General features: G+C 44.3%; 1 long non-coding RNA gene across 2 annotated transcripts in view; it reads right to left on the reverse strand.

Annotated features, from left to right (window-relative positions):
* The window catches only part of LOC132526869 (uncharacterized), a 62,736-nt gene extending 53,706 nt beyond the window's left edge, over positions 1-9,030 (reverse strand). For both annotated transcript variants that reach the window (XR_009542732.1, XR_009542733.1), the window contains exon 1: positions 8,905-9,030. This is a non-coding gene — a long non-coding RNA (uncharacterized LOC132526869). The remainder of the gene's footprint in view (positions 1-8,904) is intronic.
* Positions 9,031-14,543: the final 5,513 nt, after the last annotated feature.

Below are 14,543 nucleotides of genomic sequence, written 5' to 3' on the forward strand. Positions count from 1 at the left end.
TTACCACTGCGCCACCAGGGAAGCCCCCAGAATCCTGATTTTGTTCAGGTATTAGAAAGCAAGTTTTCCACGGATCAGCAAACTATGACCCATTGAGCTAAGAATAGTTGCAACATTTTTAAAGGTTATAAAAATTAAAAGAATGTGCAACACAGACCATATATTGCACACGAAGCCTAAACTATTTTCCACATGGCCCTTTACAGAAAAAGTTTGCTAATTCCTAGTCTAAGTCACTACCTAGACTTTCCCAACTTTCCCTGAAGGGTTTAAGAACAGTCAAGTGTCCCAATTCTGGCCTGAAGGATAAAGAGAAAGCCTACTGGGCTTGGAGAGCTTTTGGAAAGATTTTTTTTTCTTTCATAAGGAAAAAAATGGATACTTCAGAGGAGATCCCCTATGCCTTTCATCTATCCTTCGTTGGAGGTTGTCTTGCAAGAATGGAGCTGTGGCAGCCATTTTGTAACCATGAGGAGAAGGCCAAAAATATTCTGGAGAAGCTGACCCATACCTGACATCGTTGAGTTGCTCCATTAACCAATCCTATTGGGTTGGCCAAAAAGTTCATTTGGGTTTTTCTATAAGGTGTTATGGAAAAACCCGAACGGAATTTTTGGCCAACCCAATAAAGCAACCTACTTTCATATTTTTGTTACATGAAAAAATTAAAATTATCTTTAAGCTAATCTTTGGGAATCTTGTTACTTACAGCTAAAAACACTCTAAATTTTATATACTCCCCTCTAGACAGTGAACTTTTACAGGGCAAAAATGCATGTTTATCACAAATCCTTTATTTCTACAATGAGGCCTGGCATAGAATAAATTCTTAAGTATTAGGTGTCTAAATCATGGTTTCTTGACCTCAGCATTATTGACATTTGGGGCCAGATAATTTTTTGTTGTAGGGCTGTCCTGTGGATTGCAGGATGTTTAGCAGCATCCCTGGCCTCTACCCACTAGATGCTACTAACACCCCTTCCCTTAAGTTGTGACAAACGAAAGTGTTCCCAGACATTTCCAAATGCCCCCGGGGAACAAAATCACTCGTGGTTGAGAACCACTGGTCTTACGGAATGATTCTTAGTATATTCATTTCTAGCATAAAAGATTTATTATGCAAAACTTTAGATTAAATGTGGGGGTCAGTCAGACTGGTCAAGGCAGAGAGGCCTTGGAGACAATGGGTATATTGAAAGGGGGAGATGGAACCATAAAGACAAAGGAAGAGGAAGGAGGTGGGCAAGGTAGAAACCTTGGCTATGTCTCAGGCTGGCAGGGCATGGAGATAACCACTCTCATCTCCTCTTCTGATTCTTTTTGTTGTGTGGGTGTTATTGGGACATAAGGAGAAAGTTTCTTGGTCTGGGTCTTGGAGAAAACGGTCCTGGGGACCACAAACAGTCTGATGACAAAGATGAAAAGAAAGAGGTGAGATCTTGCTAATGGTACCCAGAGTTCTGGGAGGCTATAACCCTTTGGGGCAAAGGTTTCGATAAAGGATGCGGTGGCGTGGGGGAAGATTAGGGGGTAGCACATAAAAGTGGTTGAAAAAACACAACCCAATAATGAGAAAAATCGCTGTATCAGAGTAGTTCCCTGCAAGATGCCTATCTCTTTTGAAAATACGGCAGGAAAGTTTACACCAAACTGTTTTCTGTCAAATGCTGGCCCCTGACAGACTGTGGCATATGGAGTGTGGTTTGTCTTTTAAGTCATTGGGGTTTTCTCACTCAACGTCACCAAATGGTGGCTGTAATTATGGCAGTAAATGCTTCTCAAATGACAGCTTTCTTTCTTCCTTAAAAGGGTGAACATTTTTAAAAAGGCTGTGGAGTAGACCACAGAGAAATATGTGCTGCAGGGCTTTTTGGAAAGGAGGCTAGAGAATGCAGTTCACTGCTCAGAAAGGAAGTTGATTTCCTAGAAAGAGCCTGGGGCAAAGAGGTAAGAGGCCGGAGTTCTAATCCAGGCCCCATCCCGACCCCACCTGCTACCTTTGTGAGTTTCATTGGGCAAGTCCCTCCCTCTCCCTGAGCCGTGGTTTTCTCAGATGTGAATGTGGAGGATTGAACAAAATTCTCTCTGCATGAAAGAGCTTCCTTAACTGCACCTACGTATGCAAGGAGGATTATTACCCTCATCACCTCCACAACTTGTGTCCTTCTACAAAAGGTGAACAGCCTCCCGATTGTTTGTGCAAGGCTCGTGCTATGTGCACATGCACCCATCAGTGGCCTCTAGACATTGGATTAATATAAATCTGGCCCTCAGTCTTATGCTTAAAATCTTTCCATGTACCCCACTGTCCCAACCTAACCTTGGATGGCAAGGACGCCCACAGTCCAGCTCTTCTCATGCTCTAGCCTCAAATCTTATTGCTTTCCACGTCACATCTAGGCTCTAGCCACCCCAAAGTATATGCGGTTTGCCGCATGTGCCACTTTCTCTCACTTGCCTTGATAGATACATGGGTACCTTTGGCACAGAATGGCCTCCCTCTTACCCAGCTTTTCACCTGACTAAATCCTACTTTTTCTTCAAGTCCCAGTTTAAAAGGCACTTCCCCTGTGTTATGGGCTGAATTGTGTTGGCCCTCAAATTCATATGCTGAAGCCCTAACCCCCAGTACTCAGAATGTGAGTATTTGGAGATAGGGCCTTTACAGCAGTCATTAAGGTGAAATGAGGTCATATGGGTGGACCCTGATCCAATATGACTGGTGTCCTTATAAGAAGAGATTAGGACACAGACATACATGGAGGGAAAACCACATGAAGATGGCTGTCCACAAGGCAAGGAGAAATCAACACTTTTGACACCTTGATCTTGGACTTCCAGCCTTTAGAACCGTGAAGAAATAAATTTCTGTTGTTTAAGCCTCCCAGTCTGTGGTACTTCATTATGGCAGCCCGAGCAAACTAATACACCCTAGGAAGCCTTCCATGAATTCCAGGAGACCAGCCATGACCTCCTGTAACCATCCTTTATTTTCCTTTTCCAAACACTTATCACATCGAATTGTCTCCTTTTTACGTCTGTCTCCTTAGTGTGTGAGCGTTTGTGGGTTGATGGCTCGGATTGAGGGGTGGATGACTGAAGGTCTTGAGGTCAGGATCGTGTGTCTCTGTATCATCAAGACCTACTGAATGTCTAAAGGCATGTAGAAGGCATGCAGTATGTTTCCCATAGATGGATGGATGGATGGATGTGAATGAAAAAACTCATGTCCGTTATCCAGATAATTTAGGTAAACAAAAACTCTCTCACTGAAGAAAAGACATGGATTTGGAGCAGTATTTTCCTAGTCAGTTTACCTAAATTCACTAACTTCTAATCAAAGTATCTATACCTCACCAGACCTATGAAGTTACACATTCCAAATGTTCCCCAAATTGGTCATAGAATCATTAATAGTCAAAGAAAAATTTCTGGTGGGTTTTCCATTATTTACCTAGGTTCTGTGTTTCTCCATCTCTATTTCACTCACATTCCCCATAGGAGTCAGGGTCAGTGATGGTGGGAGAAGATGGGAGAGAGAAGAGATTCTTGGTGGATTTAGGAATCCACAATCCTCCACTTTCTATGTAACCCCCAATCATAGCACAAAATGATGAGCTTAAAGGAATAAATCCAAGATTAGAGAAGTTCTTTAGAAAATAAAATCCCAATTTGCGCTTTCAGTAATTGAAATTACCCAATAATACCCAGGCTAGATCCACTTTCTTGATATTTGGATAATGAACAACTGAAAGCCACGACAGCCAGAGGGAGCAGTTAGAGAGAAAAAGAAAATTCAGAACTTGCCAATACATTCCACTCTGTCAACTCTGTCAGCGAAGTGTTTCCTTTAATTACTATTGATTTTCATAATAGTTTATTAACCCAATATGTCAATTCAAGTTTGTCACAGACTGTTGTGCATGTAGAATAATCCATTTTGCAGTCTTGGAAGGGAAGGGGGGGGCAAGTGTAATGGGAATAAATGCATCTACCTTACACATTCGTGTCTGCTTTTTAAAAATTGTTTTGATTGGGCAGAACTTTATTTTCTTTCAACTGAATAAATCAGTCATCCTGACAGTGTTTTGGCTCCCAGCATTAGAGTCTGAAGTACTCTAATTACTCACTGGCTTTGAGGGGAGGGAGTGGGTGTGGAGAAATAGGAGACAGAACTGACTGGACAAATTAAGTCAATAAAACCGCCTTACAACTTTCATTATTAACATCTTATAAATCTTATGTAGGCAGCACAAGGACTTGCGTAGAATTGAGAGAAGCAGCCCTATTCAAGCCTCCGTTTCCACATGAGTTAATATGGGGCTTCGTGGTACCTGCCTCATCCTCCCTTCCCAAGCAGGAACAGGGCCCACATCAGCTTGCGGAAGGGCTTCTTAAAGATTAGAGCACACAGAAAGTGAAGACGTTACAGGCTTCCTTGTTTACCGAAAGGTATCATTAACTTCCAAACACTGAAGGATACAGCAGACTCAGAGTCATGCCTGGAACCAGAAGCTCCCAAGGTTTACCAATCTTGGCTAATAAAATAGAAATTAAACAGCAATTACCACAGGAGGGAAATCAGATTAATGGGGTGGTGCTTTATCTGAATATTAACTATGAATTAGGAGATTCCATTACAAGGCTCAGGCAGGGCATGCTTTATTGGTTCATCAATAAGGCACACGTTCTAATGGACCGGCATAAAACATACTCTGAGGACTCAGCCCTGGCTTTCCTGCCGGAGACCAGAAATTCAAAATAATTCACACGGTACAAAATCTCTTTTCTTCCAGTCTGTAAAACACTCGTGAAAAACACCGGGCTTTGTACAAAAATGAGGATTTAAAAGGCCATGGATGCTTCCATCTTTCCTTTCTTCATTAGGGTCAAACCTACTTATACTTGTCAGGCCTAGAGTTCCCTAAAAGGCAAAAAGTAACAACTCAAATTTGCACAGGGCCTTTGAGGTACGGCCATGTGGACGCGGTCCCGGTTGTTGCCAGCCTGTGGGTCAGAGGTTCATTCCCAAATCAGGCTGACTCTTACCCCCAAAGGCAGGACCTGAGCTTCGTCATGTCACAGCACGTACTCATATGCTGGCCTCCTTGTGGAGGCCACTGCCTACCAGCTCATGTCCCTCGGCGCCCTCCCTGCTGTCCCTCATTCCAGCATCAATATATGGGGAGAAGGTCCCCACCATGCTGAACCCAGTCCCTTGGGTCCCAAGGTATCCTGCTTGTGCACAGTGTATTACCAGGTGTTTCAGGAACTTCTTGGGCTCTTATCTATCTCTTCTCCACCCTGAGACTCAAGACCAATTCATGAGACAAGGTTAGGTGACAAAACTCTACTGTCCCTACCTCTCCCTTCTCCCCTTGCCTCTTCACGTATAAAGAGAAATAAATCCGTACTTTCCTTTAGCCAATAAAACAAAAGCTACCCGATATAACAATTTGTAAACAAAATACCTGTAAGAATCAATGCACATAACCGAGAAGAGGAACAATACCACCTAGGTTTGTGCTCAAGGGAACTAAAAATAACCATCCACACAAAAACTTTTAGTTACATGTTGGTAGCAATATTATTCATAATAGTCACAAAATGAAAGCAACCCGAATGCCCGTCAGTTGATGAATGGATGAATAAAATGGGGTACATCTGAAATGGAGCAGGATCCTATGGTCCTTGCTCCCCCATGTCCTCAGCCTGACTCTTGCCTGTGGAAAAAGTTTAGCCAAAGAATAAGTTTAATTCGAGAAGTGAGAAAATGCAGAAACAAAGGAAAACAATCATAGGAGACCAAATAATAATAGTTTAGTCAGTAAGCATACTCAGGGACCTTTAGTTCTTCTTTAAGGGCTACAGATAATATTCTGAGCCACACCCTGTGAGCTGTCTTATAGATACTGAAACCCCACCAGGTGGAAGCAGTGAACTACATGATGACCAGACTGTAGCCATACATAGCTGCCACAACTCCAAGAACTGGCCTCCAAGAAATGGAAACAAACCGACCCTGGAACTGAAGATTAACTGCACCTAAAACAATCTAGATGGCGCTGGTCAGACCACCGATGACCAATTTCAAGATGACTGTCAGAGCTGACTGTGCTGTTTCTGCATGTATCACCCTCCATCTGCCTATAAAAGCTGCTGCCCACTGATTGTTAGTCGGGGGGAGTAGGCCTTTGGACAGGCATCTGCCCTCCCCTGCCACAGTTGCTGGCGTCCAAAATAAAGCAAACTTTCCTTTCCACCAACCTGTCTTCTTTATTGGCTTTTGAGCGGCGATCAGACAGACCCCACTTTCGGTTACACATCCATACAATAGAATATTATTAAGCTATAAAAAGGAACAAAGTACAGATGCATGCTACAACATGGATGAACTTTAAACTTACGCTAAGTGAAAGAAGCCAAACACAAAGACCACATATTGTCTGATTCCATTTGTATGAAATGTCCAGAATAGGTAAAGCCAGAGAGACAGAAAGTCAGCTGGTAGTTGCAAGGGGCTTAAGGGAAGGGGGGGAATGGGGAGTGACTGTTAATGGGTATCTTTTGGGAGGTCATTTTTGAGTGAAGAGAATGTTCTTGAATTAGTGGTGACAGTTGTACAATTCTGTGAGTATACTAGAATTTAAAGGTTAATTGTATGGTATGGGAATTAGATTTCAATTTAAAAAAATTTTTTTAAGTGAGAAGTAGGAGAAAAGAAAGAATCACCAGCTCTCCAGTTCCTTCTAGCAAAATCAGACTTGGGCTCAGCTGAGAGATTCCACGACACCTACCAAGGATTACAGTTAAGTTGGAAGCATCAAAAGGCTGTCTGCCTCCAAAGCAGTCTGCGTCACTGCTTACTTAGTGGTGCCTGACACTCTACTGTGGTTACATCCTAGTCAAAGTATTTTAATACTTTACTCTTATTTTTCACATTTGTAGAACAGTCTCTGAGTCCAGTCTTGCCTCTAAATGAAAACAAATACAATACAATTCTTTGTCCCCTCAGTGGGTTTCAGGCTATATGGTTTGATGGAAAGGTTGCAAAAAAAGAAAAACTCCTTCTGCATTTGAGCTGATACCCATGGTTTTTCACTCTCCCTTTCTGTATTTGAATAGGAGCTTTGAAAGATATTGGACCCGCACGTGGCACTTACTCAGTAGAAGATTCAGTGGAAAGAGTAAGCCTGATGTAGTCACTTAGTTGTTCAGTACTTACTTTGAGGTAAGCTAGAGACAGGGGTCTGAGTCAGCTGGGACCAGATATTATTCATAAGAATCATGGATTTGGGAGCTAGAATGTCTGGATTTGAAGTCTTGTGCTGCCGTAGACTTTTTTTTTTTGGCCGTGCCACGTGGCATGAGGAATCCTAGTTATCCGACCGGGGATCAAAACCATGACCCCTGCAGTGGAAGGAGGAGTGGAATCCCAATCACTGGACCGCCAGGGAAGTCCCTACCACAAGACTTTGAGCAAGTTATATAAGCTTTCTGTGCCTTGATTTCCTCAACTGTAAAATGGGAATAGTATAATTGTGCCTCATAGTATAATTGTAGAAATGGTTTTTTTTTTGGTTTGTCTAATCACCTAACATTTATTTCTTAAATTAATTTTTATTGGTGTACAGTTGCTTTACAATATTGTGTTAGTTTCTACTGTACAGAGAAGTAAATCAGCTATTCATATACATATTTCCCCTCTTTTTTTGGATTTCCTTCCCATTTAGGTCACCACAGAGCATTGAGTAGAGTTCCCTGAGCTATACAGTAGGTTCTCATTAGTTATCTATTTTATACGCAGTGTCAATGGTGTATATATGTCAATCCCAATCTCCCAATTCATCCCACCCCCGCTTTCCCCTCTTGGTGTCCATACATTTGTTTTCTACATCTGTGTCTCTGTTTCTGCTTTGCAAATAAGATCATCTATACCATTTTTCTAGAGTCCACATATATGCGTTAATATACGATATTTGTTTTTATCTGAGTTACTTCACAGAAATGGTTAATACATGTAGAGCTTTTAGAACATAGCTGTGATATTGTGATTTATAATAAGAAGTATATATTTGATCTTCATCTCCATGTCTGGAAGAGGGCTCCTAAAACCCTTGGAATTTCCTAAGTGATAAGAGTGACAAAGGTGTCTTTTTTAATGTTAATGAGGTGTGGGACTGAGCCCTTAACCTGTGGAATCTGGTACTATCTCTCGGTAGAGAGTGTCAGAATTGAGTTGAATTGTTGGACACCCAGATGGTGTCCGTATTGCTTGGTGGTGTGGGGTACCTTCTCTCAAACTGAAATTTGTGACCAGAATAGTTATTTGCCTTGCATATGTTACGTGTTCAGTAAACCTTAGCTGCTGTTATTTCTGAGGATGGCCAGAGAATAGACTCACCCTTTGCTGCATCCTTTCTATGGAAGCTGTTGGGAAAAGTCCAAGAGGCTTGAAATTGAGATAAACAGATGAACAGCTCTCCCACTGCACACCCTCTACTTCCCCTGAAGCCTGCACTAGGCAGGCCTCCAAAGCAAGCAGAGGCAGGTGGCTCTCGGAATGTGGTCTGTCCTGAGCCACTCAGAGCTGCGTTAATATGTCCCAAAAGAGGGTTAGTGAGGGTGACTCCTGGGCCTGGTTGTCCCTAATCCAGCCGAAGTTCCATGCTTCGTCCCCCATTGTTCCTCATATCATGGCAAGCACCGGGAGAATTGAAAGGAACATTCTGGACTCTACTCTTACGTCCTTCTTTGTAGGTAGAACAACCAGATCCTGGCACTATTTTGGATATTTTGTGCCAGGATGACAGAATAGAACACTCTAAATTGCAATTAAAAATAACCTTCCCACCCCTTGCCCCATCACCTTATATCATATTGCCAGTTCCTCCATGCACTTACCACTGTCTGAACTGGTATCCTGCTCGTGTTCATGTTTGCTGTAATGTACAATTGTTTGTCTCATAGAATGAGGGTTCCAGGAGGGCAAAGTTCTTGACTGTCTTCCTTGTCACTGCTGGATCCCCAGCACCCGGAACAGTGATCAGAACATAGTAGGCATCCAGTGAATATTTCTGGAATGAATGAATGATACTTGCCCCAGAGCTCAGCATGTTGTCTGTGTTTCAGACACAATAATCTCTACCGATAACCTCTGCTCAGCCTCCATTTCCCCTCTGACAGAACCGATCAGTATCTTCTCTCAGTGCCTCTGCTTCTGGGGCCCCCTCCACAGTGAGAGGCGGGTCAGAGGATCTCCCCCAAGACACACACTGCCTCTGCCATCACGGCTGATTGGACCTAGGGTGAACTCCTTCCCTAAGCTGAGACACTCCTAATTATGTTCTGGGAAATTTCGGTTTGGCACTCAGAGATTCTGATTAATAAGGGTTGGTGCAGGGACTTCCCTGGTAGCACAGTGGTTAAGCATCCGCCTGCCAATGCAGGGGACGTGGGTTCGAGCCCTGGTCCGGGAAGATCCCACATGCTGCGGAGCAACTAAGCCCATGCGCCCCAACTACTGAGCCTGCGCTCTAGAGCCCGTGAGCCACAACTCCCGAGCCCACGCGCCACAACTCCTGAACCCCGCGTGCCTAGAGCCCGTGCTCCGCAACAAGAGAAGCCACCGCAATGAAAAGCCCGCGCAGCACAACAAAGAGTAGCCCCCGTTCGCCACAACTAGAGAAAGCCCGCGTGCAGCAACGAAAACCCAACTCAGCCAAAACTAAATAAAATAAAATAAATTTATAAAAAATAAAAATATATTAAATAAGAGTTGCTGCTTAAAATGAGAGACTGGAGTTGTCTGGTCTCAAATATGTTCAAAGCAGAAGGAGCCAGTATGAAGGTAAAGAGAATGAAACGCACTGCAGAGAGGAAGTGAGATGAGAGAGGAGCGGGGGTAGAGAGAGGGAGACATAGTCTGGGCAAATGAACTCGCTGATTGGAGCATGCTGGTTTCCACTTTTTCATCTTATCCCTCAAGACCTGGCTGTCCTTCCAGCCTTACTTATTTTTCTTTCAGTTCACATTATTGGCTGGGTTTTTATTTCTTGCCCACAGATAATTCCTGACCACCAAACCCTAGCACATGGGAGGCATTCTCAAAACCTCTGTTGACTTGACTTGGTTTTTCATTCATTCATTCATTTGTTCACTAACTCAACAAATATTTATAGAACGAGGCACTGGGCTAGAAAGTAGAGGCGAACAGGTATGCAAAAAGTTAGACACCGACCCTGCCTTGGTGGAATTCTGGCAGGGAGACAGCCATTAATAAAATAAAGACAAGAAGAGAAATAGTGAATTTAACTCTGCATCATACACTGCCTAGTATGTGCCAGGAATGGTGTTGGGCTTAAGTCATCCTCAGTATTATGGCGACCACCATCTGCTCAGGATTGGGACCCGCATACAGTTCTTTACCAAAGAGCTGGTAAATATTTTATCTGATTTGACTCTCATACTGATTCCACATGACTGGTCTTAGAAGACGCCCAGTTTTTACAGGCACCCACAAGGGTTAAGTGACTTATCCAAAGTCAATGAGGCCCGTCAGCGGCAAAACCAGAACTTAACTGCTATCTTCTGTCTCCAAAGCCCAGTGGGTTTTTTTTCCCACTCCTACAAAATGTTGCCTCTTCTGTGAGATGGCACTGCACAGCCCCGTGGAAAATACAGGCAGAAGGAATCCAGGCAGGACTCGCTGTCCTATTTTTAGGATAAACTCTGCCAAAACAATGCAGGCTGCAAAGAGAAGAGGCATCTAGCCAGCTGTCTCTGCTGAAGCACTGGTCTATCCCCAGGGCAGGATCTCTGATAGAGGCCCAGGGTCTGCCCAAGAGGCAGCGTGGATGGCTGAAGTGTGTGAAGCCTCCTGTCTCTTCCCCAAATCTCCCGGGCAGCCAGGGTCTGGTACCCGGGGGTTTTGTATTCAGGTACCACAGTGAGTCGATAAACGCAGTCTGGCCACAGAGCTTCCAGGAGGCTCAGACCAGGCTCATCACAATTACATTAAAGGACTCGAATAAACTGGAACTCCTGGGGAACCTTGTTTTCCTCCTGACTCATCTCCCAGCACTCACAGGAAGGATAGAAATTACCTCCTCAGAGCTATAAAAACGAATGCCAGTAAAATCCCCAGAGCTTTCTCGGTGCACCGGAACCCTGTCTTCAGACAATCTTTCCTCCAAGGAAGACAAAATCATGAACTAGCTGGGGTTTTCATTTAGCTTTATAAGACCAAGGCACATTCTGTTACTGTTCCTCAAGGTGTGCTCTGTGGAACACCTGTATTCACATCAACTTTATCAGGATAAGCGTTCAGTTGACTGGACCCCCGTTCCAGACTGGATGAATCAATACCTTAGAGCATGGGACCCAGGAAGCTTCATTTTAAACAAGCACTCCTGCTAATTCTTCAGTACAGTAGAGCTTGAAAATAAATGACCGTTTTATACCGTATGTTTCCCTACCAGGGTGCCAGAATATACTGCAAATAAATCATCGGTTCTAACATTTGTCCCTCTAGGTCAGGGGTCCCCAACCCCCGAGCCGTGGACCGGTACCAGTCCGCAGCCTGTTAGGACCCGGGCCGCACAGCAGGAGGTGAGCAACGGGCAAGCGAGCGAAGCTTCATCTGCCGCTCCCCGTCCCTCCCCCTCGCTCTCCGTCGTCCCCGTCGCTCCCCCTCGCTCCCCCTCGCTCCCCGTCACTCCCCATCGCTCGCATTACCACCTGAGCCATCTCCCCCCTGCCCCCGCCTGACCATGGAAAAATTGTCTTCCACAAAACTGGTCCCTAGTGCCAAAAAGGTTGGGGACTGCTCCTCTAGGTCAAGGGTTCTCAACCTCCATACTGTCAACATTTGGGCCAGGTAGTTTCTGTTTGAGGGAGGGCGTTGTCCTGTGAATTAGATGATGGTTAGCACCATCCTACTAGATACCAGTAGTAACTCCACGCCAGTTGTGACAACTAAAGACGGCTCCAAATGTCAATAGAATGTCAATGACAAATGTCCCCTGGGGACAGAATCCTCTCCCTTACCCACTACTGAGAAACACTGCTCTAGGTAAGTGGTTTCCAACCCGGGCTGCACATTGGAGTCACTCAAGGATCTTTGTAAAACTTGGATTATTGGACTTTACCCCAAGAAAGTCTTATTTGTTTGATCTGGGGTGGAAGCTAGGCACCTATGTTTTTAAGGTTTCCCAAATAATTCTAATGTGGCAGAGTTGAGAACCGCGGCTCTAGGTAGACACTTGGAGGCAAGGGTCCACATGTACGTTTGTGACTTCATGGAAGGTATAAACACTCAAGTCACATAGATGGGATTATTTGAGCACCTATGTATCATCAGGACCAGTCACCCAGATAGGACAACCTGAGCCACCTCTTCTGAAACTAAAAGACAACTTCAGCCAAATACATTATAAATTCCTCCCACTTCACCCCATATATAACCTAAGTCAGAGTTTAAAATAGACCTTTTCTTGATGGCTAGGGAAACAGAAAACCCCTTTTCTACTGGCTGGTAAAATATAGAGATATGACAGCTGGAAGAGCTGCAGTCATTTTGCCACCATCAGAGAAGTCAACTAAAAATGGAAAGGGCACTCAGAGGAGGGGAGCACCAAGAGAATCACAGAGAAACAAAGCTGTAACCTTGATCAAATGGTGCCTGCATTCCACCCTGTCATGTTATATTCAGTTACATGACAAGATAAATCATCTTTATTTTATTTTATTTTTTTTTTTTGCAGTACGCGGGCCTCTCACTGTTGTGGCCTCTCCCGTTGCGGAGCACAGGCTCCGGACGCACAGGCTCAGCGGCCATGGCTCACGGGCCCAGCCGCTCCGCAGCATGTGGGATCTTCCCGGACCGGGGCACGAACCCGCATCCCCTGCATCGGCAGGCGGACTCTCAACCACTGCGCCACCAGGGAAGCCCCATCTTTATTTTTTAAGTAAGCCAACTTGATGTGCGTTTTCTGTTACTTGCAACCAAAAGCATCCTAACTGATGTATCACTCCAAGTCAATATCCTATTGCAACTATGGATGGTCCCCAACTTACAATGGTTTGACTTATGATTTCTCAACTTTAGGATGATGTGAAAGAAATACATACTCAATAGAAACTGTACAGTAAATTTTGAATTTTGATCTTTTCCAGGCTAGCAATACGATACTGTCCTGTGATGTTGGACAGGGCAGCAAGCACAGCTCCAAGTCAGCCATGTGATCACAGAGTAAACAACCAATACACTTACAACCATTCTGTACCCTTAGAACCGTTCTATTTTTTACTTTCGGTACAGTATTCAGTAAATTACTTGAGATGCTCAACTCTTTATTATAAATTAGGCTTTATGTTAGATAATTTTGCCCAACTGTAGGGTAATGTAAGTGTTCTGAGCACTTTAAGGTAGGCTAGGCTAAGCTATAGTGTTCAGTAGGGTAGCTATATTGAATGCATTTCCAACATCCGCTATTCGTTTCATTAGCACTGATGAAACGAAATTATTTTTAAGGCAGGAAAAGAAAAAAATTAACATAAAATTTTCTCTGTCTTTTGAGCCCCTACCCCTTCCCCTTTAGTGTGCACTGTGCATCTGCATTATACATTAACTAGATCCCCTTAGAAGACACAGGAATGCCTACTGGCAAAAAAAAAAAAAAAAAGCAATTTCTCCTGGGACCCACAAGGTAATTCCTTAGGAGATAACATTCCTTTCTCAGTCCTGTAAGGGGTTATGATGACCAATTACTCCCCTTTGTGAACTATGTAAACTGTTAAGATGTTACTTTGATGTATAACCCGTTATCTCAAAAACTTATATAACTGTGCTTTGTCCTCTAACAGGTAGAACAGTCCTCAGAGGTTTCTGCACAACTGTCTCCTGGCTTATAATCCTCAATTTGGCCTGAATCAAAATTTCCATTTCTTTCTTAGATTGACTATTTTTTTAATTTATTTTATTTATTTATTTTTGGCTGCGTTGGGCCTTCGTTGCTGTGCACGGGCTTTCTCTAGTTGCGGCAAGCGGGGGCTACTCTTCGTTGAGGTGCACGGGCTTCTCATGGTGGTGGCTTCTCTTGTTGCAGAGCATGGGCTCTAGGCGCGGCACGTGGCCACGTGGGCTCAGTAGTTGTCGCTCGGGGGCTCTAGAGCACAGGCTCAGTAGTTGTGGCGCACAGGCTTAGTTGCTCCGCGGCATGTGGGATCTTCCCAGACCAGGCTCGAACCTGTGTCCCATGCATTGGCAGGTGGACTCTTAACCACTGTGCCACCAGGGAAGTCCTAGATTGACTACTGATTAATTTTTTTTTTCTTTTTGTGGTACTAGGGCCTGTCACCGTTGTGGCCTCTCCCGTTGCGGGGCACAGGCTCCGGACGTGCAGGCTCAGCGGCCATGGCTCACGGGCCCAGCCGCTCCGCGGCATGTGGGATCTTCCCGGACTGGGGCACGAACCCGTGTCCCCTGCATCGGCAGGCGGACTCTCAACCACTGCGCCACCAGGGAAGCCCCTGATTAATTT

This window comes from Lagenorhynchus albirostris, chromosome 10 (assembly GCF_949774975.1).
Source record: "Lagenorhynchus albirostris chromosome 10, mLagAlb1.1, whole genome shotgun sequence".
In the NCBI taxonomy this organism is placed as follows: domain Eukaryota; kingdom Metazoa; phylum Chordata; class Mammalia; order Artiodactyla; family Delphinidae; genus Lagenorhynchus; species Lagenorhynchus albirostris.